The sequence below is a fragment of the Colias eurytheme genome, chromosome 5 (genome assembly GCF_061535395.1).
Source record: "Colias eurytheme isolate Ceu_HAF_F1 chromosome 5, ilColEury1 Martin Lab GWU primary, whole genome shotgun sequence".
Taxonomy (NCBI): Eukaryota; Metazoa; Arthropoda; class Insecta; order Lepidoptera; family Pieridae; genus Colias; species Colias eurytheme.
In genome coordinates this window covers 2,681,634-2,695,482 of record NC_142984.1, presented here as the reverse complement: position 1 = coordinate 2,695,482, position 13,849 = coordinate 2,681,634, and the positions used below count along the sequence as shown (strand labels likewise).

Here is a 13,849-nt window from a genome sequence, read left to right as displayed (position 1 = left end):
GTCAGAATTAAACTTTTTTGGCAAGATTCAAAGATACAAAATCGTCGCCTTACCCCATGACGTGACGGTATTTCCATGACGCGACTTGAAATTTTACTCTCAACGTGTCTAAAGAAGTTTCAATTCAAAAAGACGAAAATGATAAGTGATAACTGATAAGAAGAGGCGGTGCATGACATAGTCAATGCAAGAAGAAACGGGATATATCATTATCAAAAGAAGAATTTTCCAAATACAGAGAACAAAAAGAGAGAAAATTGAGAGAAGCAAGAAACATCTAAAAATATTTAAATAGCTTGCGAAATAAAATTAAATAAATGGAACTTTAGAAACGCTATTGATATTTTTATTTTTAGATTAAAAGTTTCAGTTTCATGCCGACCCTGTTGTTTATTTGTGTAATGATCAATCTAAATTATTGAACCAATTATTAATATTAATATTGGGAAGTAAAATTATTTATTACATAAAACATTAATAATCATCACATTATCAAACGTGTGTATGTGTATACATATATGTTTAGGAACCAAAAGAAATAATTTTCAAAATCTTTTCCCTTAAATGTAATAAGAACTTACATGAAATTAATCATAAAAAAAACCTTGTTATTAAAAAAAATGTATGTAGCCTTACCAGTTACAAACTTAATTAACAAACAAATTACATCCAGGGCCGCGATACATGCAATCAGAAAGAGGCGCAAAGATATTATACATGAACGGGTTCACCTTCTACAAACACAGAAGTTACGGCTTGAAATCCAGATGGTACTGTCGACAGTTCAAGCAAGGATGTAAAGCGAACTTGCACACGTATGAAAATGAAATAATTTCTTTGAATAATAATCATAATCACCAGGGCGGTATTCACCCTGCTGGGGGCCCTGGGCACAGAGTAGTTGCTTGCCTAGCCAATAGAATTAATGTTTAAGTAGTGATAAAAATCTTCCTGCGCCTGTTATAAGAATTATTATGAACAACATATAAAGCAAAGATTAAGGATGTCTGCGATTATACACCGTTTTGTTTTCAGTAAATTTACATCGACTTTTATATGCGATTCTCTATACATTGAAAACTTCATTTTAAACATAATTAAGAATTTATAGAACCTTTCTATGGCGTTTGATTTGATAGGAGAGAGACAAAGTATTAAAAATAGTTGAAAAAACTTCTCAATCATTTGTAATTAATTTAGTTTTTGTTCTATTCCTTATTATACGAAGGATGACATGCCAATTACCAAGTTACATCTAAAAATATTTAATAGAACTGCTAGCTAACCCATACCCGAAAAGAGTTTCGATAGTAAATACTGGCTATAGTAGAGTAGCTTTAGGGGGGCCCTATGATCATTGCCTTGGAGTCTTGCCCATAGCATTAGAGTACCCGTATATTCTATGCCCATAGCGCCCAGTTGTAAAGACGGGCCTGATATAAATGTAACCTCTGTGAATAAGAATATTGATAAGGTAAGTATGTAAAGAATCATGTATAGATAATAGACAATATTTAATAGTAAGTCTGAAAATGTTGTTTTATTTAAATATCTTCCTCGTAACATTTGAAATGATAAATTATTAATAAAATGTGTAATAACATAATATATTTGTTTTTATTTGATACTAACTTTGTGCATGAGTAAATTGAATTACTTTTTATTTTCAATTCATGTTTAAGTAGTGACAATAAAATCGTCCTACGCATGTAATAATAATAATTATAACCAATTCATAAAAAGCAACTGCTAATCATGTCATACCAGTGATTATACATAGAGCCACTATCACGACTTCTAGTTAAGTTCCTTTTAGCTTTGTCAGTTAAAATATAAGGACGTATCAATTATGGACTATGTTAACACTAAGGATGTTTTCAGAGCTGATATTCAAAAAAACGCAACGTGGCAATAGCGTGATGATAATAGGCGAATACAGATTCAACCGCGTGGATAGTAATGGCATCCGATCTCGGTGGACGTGTGTGAAGAAACCATTTGGCTGCAAAGTCACTATTATCACAATTTCGAATGAAATTGTCGTCACTAAGAATGAACACAACCATTAAAATTATTATTTATAACATAACAAGTCGAATAAACAAGTTGACACTATTTGCGCTGTCTTTAGGAAGGCTTTGGATAAAATCTCACTATTTTGCTCTCATTATCTTGCTCCAAAATTTAGTAAATATGCACTCTATTCATTGTTCTTGAAGTTGATTTTGTATCAAATAGAACGTCTATTTTTTGTTTTCGCTAATGTCTTTTATGTTTCGCCCCATAATATCGGTCAAGGTTCGCATTTAGGTCCTGTTCTTTAAGCCTCTAAATTGTCACCTAATTTTATTTTAATTTTTGTATGGAACCATGTATTATAAATGCTATTATTAAATGCTATCATAAAATAAAATATTACATGTGTATGTATATTGACACGGCCCGTCCCCGGCACGGTATATCGTGAATCCCGCTTTACTGTAAGATTGTTTTAACACGTCATGTTGTTTTCAGAGCTGATATTCGAAAAAACGCAAAGTGGCAACGGCGTAATGATAATGGGCAAGTACAGATTCAACTGCGTGGATAATAATGGTATTCGATCTCGTTGGATGTGTGTGAAAAAGCGACATGGATGCAAAGTCACTATTATCACAATAGCGAATGAAATCGTCCTCGTTAAGAATGAACATAATCATTAAAATTATTATTATTTATAACATTACAAATCGAATGAACAAACTATTTGCGCTGTCTTTAAGGAAGCTATTGATAGAGTCTCACATCATATTATCTTGTTCCAAAAATTAAGTAAGTATGCACTCTAATCATTGTTCTTGAAGTGGAATAAATTTGTATCAAAGAGTACGTCTATTTTTTTATTCTCGTTAATGTATTTTATACTTCGTCTTATAGTATTATATCGGGTGTCCCTCAAGGTGCGCATTTAGGTCCTGTTCTTTTTATATTCTTTAAGGCTCGAAATTGTCACCTAATTTGTTTTTTCTTTTTACTTTTTTATGGAACCATGTTGTTTATACGATACTATTATCAAATATATAAATATATAAGATATATGTATGTATATTGACACGACCCGTCCCCGGCGCGGTATAGCGTGAATCATGCTTTATTGTGAGATGTTCTTAACACGTGTTGTTTTCAGAGCTGATATTCGAAAAAACACCAAGTGGCAACGGCGTAATGATAATGGGCAAGTACAGATTCAACTGCGTAGGTAAGACTGGTATACGAACTCGGTGGAATTGTGTGAAAAAGGGACGTGGATGCAAAGTCACTATTATCACAATTGCGAATGAAATCGCCGTCTTTAAGAATGAACATAACCATTAAGATTATATCTGTAAATTGTTAGTTCATAGGTACTTATTACTGATTTACTGATTCTTACAATAGTCGCCTGATTTGTTTTTAATTTGAAATTGATATTTTTAGTTTAATGGCATTCAAATGCTTTATAAATAGAAATTTATAAAGAATAGAAAAAATTCGATCACGAGGCGGGGGGATCAATATTGTAGAGGTATTCACTGAAAAGTGTTTCATATTGGTTGAGGTGGTTAATCATCTCAATAGATGGCGTGCGGTGTGTCCCTTAGACACATAAATCTGAAATAATAGAATAAATTCGTTCGCTCTGGCGGGTCACGAGTGGCTGAATTGGTCAGGCATCCGCCCCGGAATGGCGCGAAAGGATGCAAGTTCGTGTCCCGCCTCGTGATCGATTTTTTTCTATTCTTTATAAATTTATGTTTTTAATTTGTTTATATTTTTTTTCTTAAGTAGTTGTAGTTTAAGCAAATACGGTAGATGTAAGCAAATTAGGGAATGCAATCCCGACTCGAGATTGCAAATTCGGGATCCCGCGGGATTAGAAATATCAATCCCGCGGGATCCCGGAATTTTCGGGATCCCGTCTAATTAAAAAAAAAAGTTGAATTCAGATGACTGAAAAAGCTAATAACTGCTTGTTTGTGATAGGAGGCCATCCATAAATTACGTCACGCGAATTTTAGAACTTTTCAACCCCTCCTTGTCACAGGTTGTCACATTTTTAGTACCCCGTCCCCCCTAATGTGACGTCACACATTTTTCAAACCTATACAGGTATCTAAAAATAATCAAAAGAAAACAGTTATTTTCATTTTTTTACTTATTTTTACTTATTAAATAATCTTAGATATCGAAAATTTTAAAAATCGTAAATTTTTGTGTCCCACTTGCATTACAACATGACTCTAGGAATTAAATGTTGTTACGTAAGAGATAATCTTATAGCGAGAGTGCGAAATTATTAATAAATACAAATAGGTAGGTAGATTAAAAATTTTCTGTTCAAAGTTTTTTGCTCACGTACAAATTTCGTTTCGTTTTATTATGTCACGTCACAAAGCTTTTGATCCCCCCCTGCCCCTTGTCACATTATGTCACATAAAGATGATACCCTCCCCCCCCTATTAACGTGTAACGTAATTTATGGATGGCCCCTAGTGAGGTTAACTAAAATAACATGTTACTCGAAAGAAAATAAAAACCTTTATTATTTGATTAAATAACCAAGAAAATAAAAACCTTTATTATTTGATTAAATAATAAAGGTTTTTATTTCTTCTTGGTAAGTTCTTGGTAAGATTTTACCAACTAAATAATAATCAGGTTGTAAGGAAATTAACGTAGGTAAATTAGGTAATCCAAACAATAAGCCTATTTCAAGGGAATTAGTAAAAATTAGGAAAAATTGAAAAGCTTGCGCCCCGAGTGGTTGTGTGTTGCGTCGCTGACCACTGCCGCCCAATCCCGTCAATCTCGAACGGGATCTCGTCATATTATGCGTCGGGATTGATCCCGAAAAATTACACGAGATCTCGCGAGATCGGGATCCCGCGGGATCGGGATTGCATTCCCTAAAGCAAATTATAATGTAATCACCGATTCACAAATAAAAAGCTTTTCTTCGTTATTGGTTTCACCATAATATAGTTAATAGCAGATTTCATAGCTTGTGGATGTGTTCTGATTAGCGTATCAGTCAGTTAATATTATATATAATACTTAGGTATATGAAAATTTAGCTTAAAAAGTGTTAAATTGGCTATCGTCTACTTTACATGTATAAGAAAGTATACCTATTTAATAATAAATTGTATTAATATAGTATTAATATTAATATATATGAAAGTAAGTAATATGTATGAAAGTAAGAAGTATTTGTTAGACACATTAATAAAGATAACTACGGATAATATAATAAGTCGTTTCTATAAATTTATTATACAATGACAAGAAACAAAAAAAAAAGACGTGTGGCACTCGGGGACTGTCGCGGTAAAGCTATTGCATGCGCCTTGAAGCCACACCTCCGCGCCCGTCGGAGTGGGGAACGTGAGGTTTTTCGTTACGCAATTTCTGGATTCGGTCCCCGCGCTCAAGGCCCGCGATAGAAGCTATGCAATAGCTTAAAAGAATCATAAGCTAAGCATAATTATAAGCATAATTTATTTCATTACAGAATATTTTTTTAAAACGACGAAAGCAGGAAAATCTTAACGGTCATAGATTTTACAAAGTTAAAGGTAATGAAGGACCCGTTATTACCTGGTTTTGTGTGAAAAAACACATATTACAATGTAAAAAGAAATTGATTACGAATAACGAAAAAATTGTGATGGCAATTCATGAACACAATCACTGAATGAAAAACCGAGTTTTTTCTACTTTAGTTTAACATTTAGATATATGTACAATATTAGTTAATTCTTAAATAATGTGGGTAACTATACATGAATTACATTTAATTTATAGTTAGTATTACGTTATTTGTATTGGTAAATAAGTATAAAACAATATGAGAAAATAAAAATAAAATATACAAGTTACATTGACGTACCTATACTAGACTCATTTGTTATGAGTAAGCCTAAAAGTGTCCGAAGCTAAACTCTATTTACGACCATAAAAGGCAGAGTTTTCTAATTAGACTTTAGAACATTGCTGTCACGAAATAAGGTTTTTATAAAAGGCAGCTCGAACATTTTTAGGCAACCCTTTATAACTTTTTAATTTTATATTATTGTATTAACATTACATAGTTTATTGCAAAATAATGAATGAATCTAATTAAGTAATATAGTATGTGTAATTTAATATAGTAGTGAAAAAAAATAATTTAGTATTCTATTAAGTTTTTTTTTACCTCTCCCTTTCTATACAAATATCTTACAACAATCCCATCATAAATAAATAATACCATATTATTTAATATCGTTACAGATCTCGCTTATACAACGTCACAAAGAGGAAAACCTATTTTAATTGTAGGTGGGCATGCGTTTTACAAAGGCAAAGATGGTAAAGGTCCCGTAGTACCATGGTACTGTACGAAGACACATACAACACAATGTAAGATGAAATTGAAAACGCATAACCACAGAATAATCTTAGTTATAGGTAAACACAATCACGGAATGTAACAGACTAGCTGCACTCTGCGGTCTTACCCGCAGTGCTACGCTCCTGTTGGTCTTAGCGTGATGATATATAGCCTATAGCCTTCCTCGATAAATGGTCTATCTAATAAAGAAAGAATTTTTGTAATCGGCCCAGTAGTTCCTGTGATTAGCGCGTTCAAACAAACAAACTCTTCATCTTTACAATATTAGTATACCTAGATTACTTTTACTTACTTGCTTAGTCAATGAAATAAGTAAAAAGTACTTAGATGTAGATAAGTTTCCAACATAAGATTCGGTCTTCAAAAACAACGATTAGACGTCAAAGTCGGCATGATTCAACTATTGTGAACGAAGAGACAATTACTAAAGTCAATTCTGGCCAATTAGCCACATTTCAAGGTGCCGACACCTTTCTATTTAATATGATACTTGCCTTTGGTTGTGTAAAGTGTGTGTGTGTGTTACTTTTTTCTTTTTTTCTCCTCTTTTAAGTTTGAGTCTAAGAGAGTGTGTCATATTATTTATGAGTAAATCCTATAACAAGATGTGTTGCATAATCTGTTTGTATGTATTGAATTTTCCAGTTTCTATTACTTACATAACAATGTGATCAAATAAAAATAAATCTGTGCTTTCGAAACTTCTTTATTGTGTAATTTATTGTTCCAAAATTTCATATTAATAATCAATAAACATAATTTACGATCCTTATAAAACTACTGTATATTATTATAAAAAGCTGTTGCTGCTGTCGCTGTCGCTGTATGTATGCTTAAATCTCCGCAACAGATGTTGATGCGATTTTTTTTTAAAAAGAAATAAGTAGGTATAGTGTGATACGGAAGGCTTTAGTTTATCTATATATATAAAACTCAAAGGTGACTGATATAGTGATCTATCAACGCACAGCCCAAACCACTGGACGTATCGGGCTGCATGCAGGTAGATGTTAGGACGTAGGCATCCGCTAAGAAAGGATTTCCCGAAATTCTTGCGGGAACGGGGAAAAGCGGGGATGCACGTACAAAGTCGTGGGCGGAAGCTAGTAATTTATAAGATTTGAAGCAAAGTGAACGAAGCCGCGGGTAGACATCTAGTATAATATATTTAAGTTTTGAAATTAAACCCTTTTTCCCTCTTAAATTTAACACTAATCTTAACTTAGATATTCATAAAATATTTTAGTTACAGAATTCGTTATGTGTACAACGTCACAAAGAGGAAAACCTATCTTAATTGTGGAGGGACATAGGTTCAAAGCTAAAGATGCTAAACGGCCTGTAATTAAATGGGATTGTCTGAAGAAAGAGTAAAATAAGATGAAGATCTATTGATTAAAATTAGTTAATACAATAATTGATTTAATAACATTTAGTTGTATAATTATGAAATGAATGTGTTACCGGCTTTATAATGTACAATTTTTAATTACTTAATAAAAAACAATAAATCTGTAAAAATGTATAGAAATAATATCAAATACGCAGCTATTGTACATAAGTCATGGATGTGATCCTGTATACATAATAATGTGTTAAAATAAATAAAATTTAGTAGTTAAAAACCAAAATTCTTAGCATGAAGCTGCGTCTACGCTAGGAGAGCCGAGCACGAGCGGAGCACGTGCCGAACACATTTCGTCTAGTGTGGACCAACTTACAAGCCGAGACAACACACGATGAAGCCGAGAACGGCTCCGCTTGTGCTTCGCTCGTGCTCGGTTCGTTTAGCGTAGACCCGCCTTGATAAATAAAAATATGAATCGAAAAAAATTTTTGTTCAAAATTACGTAATTTTAACCTTTCCCTGATATAACCATTTAAAAACCAAGATCAGAAGGTATAAATATAAATAATTTCGTTGCAGGTTTATTTTTTGAGATATCACAAAGAAAGAAACCTGTTCTTATTGTAGATGGATATCGGTTTAACAAAGTAAAAGAACTTAATGGACCCGTAGTAAAATGGAACTGTGCGGGAAGATACACGACACAGTGTAAAATGAAAGTTAAGACGAAAGGTCAAAGTCTATTCTGTAGAATTGGTGAACACAATCATTGAATCATATAACCGACCTGAGGGCAGAGATAAATGGCAAAACGCAAAGGAATAGAATCCGCTATCGATACTAATTGACATACGTACGTCGTTTTGCCTAAGGATTTGGTCACCCTACCAACGGCGACGACCACGAACAAAATTTTCATCACCATGATGTCTAGCAGATATAGACTACAAGCCCGCATACGAAAAAAATATGGGTCAAATGAACCACCAGGGGTCATATCTAGAACGAAAGAAGAGCAAAAAATAATAAGATTCATCACTATGCCGTCACTTGTAAGCTGTCCAACTGAGTGCAGATGAGAATTGAAAAGTACAAGTAGACTCGGTAAATTTTGGTCATATATTTTTGTACGGCATTCTTAACCATCGATAGATCCATTAAAAATAATAAGAAACCGCTCAGTGCCGTACAAAAATGTTGGTCCACCAAGTCGGAATTTTTAATTAATTTCCGAGAGTTACCGGGGGTAAATTTGGTCATTTGACCATGTACGGCATCTGTGTCATACTATTGCTATACTGCTTTTAATCCATTATTCCGCAACGCCGTACAAAAATCATGGGGACAAGGGGAAAAAATCGAGAGTTGCAATCCCCTCTCTTTCCCCACTCCAGGGGGTCATTTGACTAAGTACAGCTTCGGTTCTAAAACATTATCTAGCACTCAAAAGTACTATTAAAAGCAATGCCGTCAAAAAATAATTGTTCTTTTAAATGTATACCAATAATCATCTTAATTTCATCGAATTCTTGATATAAAGAGCTGTAAGGTCATTTGACCCTGTACGGGAACTTTTTTTTTAACATGATATTGTAAAATTCAATTGTTGTATAGTATTGCCGTTCAAAAGAAACCGTTCTAAAAAAAGTTATAGAGAAATGCAAAACCAGAAATTTTGTTAAAGTTTAAACATCGTAGATTAATGAAATATAATAGTTTTCTACACTTTATTCGTTGTTTTAAATAGTATTAACATAGATAAATTAGGAAAAAACGATGCCGTACATTTTTGTGCAGACCACATCTGTATTCATGGGCTGATTGAATATAATTCACATCTTTTCGTTCATAGCTTTTTTATTAGTTCATCAATTTAACGGAGTCCATTCCACTTGACTCCGACTTTCCAAGGTGATAATTAACCACCTCGAGCTTCTTAATATTAATGTATATTTATATTTTATTAGAAAAATATAAAGCAAACATTTCGTTATATGGATTTTTTCTTTTTCAGATTTTTCCCCTTTGAACCAACGAAAATGTACGGCACATGAAAAAATATTATCTATGCATAAAATACTTTAAAAATAAATTTATTTCGTGTTGTGTCAAATGACCCCCTGGAGTGGGGAAAGAGAGGGGATTACAACTCTCGATTTTTTCCCCTTGTCCCCATGATTTTTGTACGGCGTTGCGGAATAATGGATTAAAAGCAGTATAGCAATAGTATGACACAGATGCCGTACATGGTCAAATGACCAAATTTACCCCCGGTAACTCTCGGAAATTAAATAAAAATTTCGACTTGGTGGACCCACATTTTTGTACGGCACTGAGCGGTTTCTTATTATTTTTAATGGATCTATCGATGGTTAAGAATGCCGTACAAAAATATATGACCAAAATTTACCGAGTCTACCTGTACTTTTCAATTCTCATCTGCACTCAGTTGGACAGCTTACAAGTGACGGCATAGTGATGAATCTTATTATTTTTTGCTCTTCTTTCGTACTAGATATGTCCCGTGGTGGTTCATTTGACCCATATTTTTTTCATATGCGGGCTTGTAGTCTAATACATGTCTGTGAGCAGTATTCATTCTAGTGTACAAAAATGACAGAGCTTTCCATCCAGCCATCCCTTTCCAACATACATTAATAATTCTTCAAGACAAGGTTCACCAATCTTGCCCAGATTTTATTGAAATCAACCGCTAGTAATTTAACCCCTTACCGCATACAAAGCCATATATGGACGACGAAGTTCATGATTTTTTTATAGGCTAACTATAAACAATATCCAAAAAAACTACCTTACATCTTAAACAGCATTTAATTGAGAATTGAAACGTAATTAATTTATACAATGTAAATGTTATCCATCAGATATATTATAGATTTAGTCTAGCGCGTGCGACGGTTTGGGTGCGCGGAAAAAACAGTGATTTTCAAATTAAGATTTCAATATCAAAAAGGTGAGTAAAGCCATGAAAAAAAATATTACTTCATTCTTTAGTCTTTCTAAAATAAGGTAAAACATTTGTTTTGGTTGATTTTTTTTCTTTAATCATGTTTTTTTGTAGTTTTTCAAATCTGTCATATTTGGCTTCGTATGCATTCCGTCCAAAATATTTTATGCCATATGTGGCTTGGTATGCATTCAAGGATACCTTCACTGATTGTTCAGGAATGGATACTGGACACTTTTATCTCACTGCTAAGCATGTAAATATCATATCATCATCAATAAATACAGACTCATGCTATATGCCGCTGTATGATTTTTAATTAGCCGTTTCAGAACAAATGCGAAAGTCAGGGAAAGCTCTTATTACCAAAAGACGTGGTCGTCTCTCAAAAAATTAGAAACATCGGCATCTCTGGAGTCTCCTCAGTATTCCTGACTCGCCAATTGCCGCAAAAAAGCTACGAAAAACTCCTGCAAGACATCTAGATTTTCACTTTGATTCTGTACGATCTGATGGGATTAGTCATTACCCAATTTGGAAGAAGAACGCCCGTCAGCTATGCCTATATTGTTCCAATTTGGTTCCTTCACGTTATGTGAAAAATATAACGTGTTTTTATGTTATAATGACAAACGTAATTGTTTTAAGCAATTTCACGAAGTATAAGTTGGCTGTGATTCTGGGTGTTATTTAGGTATCCATATAAAGTACTAACATTTCGCCCGCGGCCTTTCCCGCGTTTTAAAGAAAACCCCGCATAGTTCCCGTTCCCGTGGGACTTTCGGGATAAAACCTATCCTATATGTTAATCCAAGTTACCCTCTATATTATGTGTGCTAAATTTCGTTGAAGTCGCTTCAGTAGTATTTGCGTGAAAGAGTAACAAACAAACACATACACATACATCCACCCTCACAAACTTTCGCATTTATAATATTAGTAGGATAGGATTTATGTAAAGTATATGTAGTATATCAGTTGACTTAGCATTCAGGATACAAGCCTAAGTTTAGTTTGGGGCTTAGCAACCGTGTGTATGAAATTAGTCCGGAATATGTTTTTATTTTATTAATTAGTTACTTTTTTCTAATTGCATATGAAGCCATATATGACAGAAAAAATACAACAAACACTGCATACGAGTCCATATATGGCGCCGTTTAATATTTTCTATAATATAAGTAAATAATTTTTTTTCTCAATTTGATCTCATAATGTAAGGTCTAATAAACACTTTTTTGCAAAAAAATAATTTTTATTTCATCTCCTTAATAATTCATGCAATAAGGGGTTAAAAATATTTTAATAGTTATAGCGTAAAGGTTAATTGTTACAGTATTAAGGTATATTCCATGTTGTCTAAAAATGATATATGTTTGTGATAGATAGATATGAATTATTATATACTAGCGGTCCGCCCCGGCCTCGCCCGTGGTACATATTTACGTTTTCTCTACATAAGAACCATCCTCGTACTTCAAGGAATATAATAAAAAAATAATTATCGAAATCGGTTCAGCCGTTCTCGAGTTATGCGCTTACCAACACATTTTGCGATTCATTTTTATATATAAGAACTAGCGGTCCGCCCCGGCTTCGCCCGTGGTACATATTTACGTTTTCTCTACATAAAAACCATCCTCGTACTTCAAGGAATATAATAAAAAAAGAATTATCGAAATCGGTTCAGCCGTTCTCGAGTTATGCGCTTACCAACACATTTTGCGATTCATTTTTATATATAAGACTAGCGGTCCGCCCCGGCTTCGCCCGTGGTACATATTTACGTTTTCTCTGCATAAAAACCATCCTCGTACTTCAAGGAATATAATAAAAAAAGAATTATCGAAATCGGTTCAGCCGTTCTCGAGTTATGCGCTTACCAACACATTTTGCGATTCATTTTTATATATAAGACTAGCGGTCCGCCCCGGCTTCGCCCGTGGTACATATTTACGTTTTCTCTACATAAGAACCATCCTCGTACTTCAAGGAATATAATAAAAAAAGAATTATCGAAATCGGTTCAGCCGTTCTCAAGTTATGCGCTTACCAACACATTTTGGGATTCATTTTTATATTATAGATTAGATTATGTTCGTGATAGTGATAGATAATGTGTTAGTTTCATACGATTAAGATTTTAAACTATCTTGTATGAATGGATCTGGATATGCGAAGATAGTATCTAGTCAACCGCTTTATGTATTAATTATATGTAATGAAAAATAGTCATATTTACTGCTGTTTCCATTAATAAAATGTATGTAGAAAGCATGTTCTTTCAAAACATACCTAGAGCTTGTGTCTGCAATAAAAATCACTTCTTCTCTGTTAAATATATCCTATCGAAATAATTGTATTCCACGTAATTTCTATTTCTATGTACATATTTAAAAAAAAACACGAACATTCCCTAACCCATCCCCTTATCCAAACCAACAACTATGCTAAATGACGTTCGGTCATGATGTTGATTCAACAACTTGACGAGTTGTCCTTTAGTCATTCAATTGAATGTCGTCATTTTTTTTATTGGGAATAGGGAAGCGCTTGACTACAATCTCGCCTGATGTTTAGCTTAGATGTGGTCTGAGGTGAAACGCGCTTCCCTAGAAGGTACTTGTTCACTCTACGTCATTTCATGAACGCGCTAGTCATTCAATTAAGTAGCAGATTTAACCCGATGACTGCGACCTTTACATGCTATGTAACCATAAAATAAGAATAGCTTCCAAAACGATTGATCGAACGATCCATCTATTAAAAGGTGCAATTTATAAACGAATTCTTCATTTACCAGAAATGCAAGTTTAAAATTTAATCGTTTTTTGTTTTCAGAAATTACCTACTCCACATCAATACGCGGGAACCCTGTGCTTATAATAGGGAAATACAGACACAATTTATCTTTTGAGAGCGGTCCTCGGAAGCGATGGATTTGTGTGAAGAAAAACGACAAATGTCTAGGCAAAGTTATGACCTACGACGGCGATATCATTTTACAGACGGCACATAATCATTAGGCTGCGTTTACACTTTATTTGCGAGGATGCTTTGCGAGGGATGTGTTTTTAAAGAACCAATCCTGTCGCTTTACCTCGCCTCGGTCAGCACAGCT

At 33.7% G+C, this 13,849-nt stretch overlaps 1 protein-coding gene across 8 annotated transcripts in view; it reads left to right on the top strand.

The window, feature by feature from the left end:
• Window positions 1-13,849, top strand: part of LOC149908338 (uncharacterized) — a 465,602-nt gene that overhangs the window by 315,557 nt on the left and 136,196 nt on the right. The gene's annotated exons all lie outside the window — the stretch shown is intronic.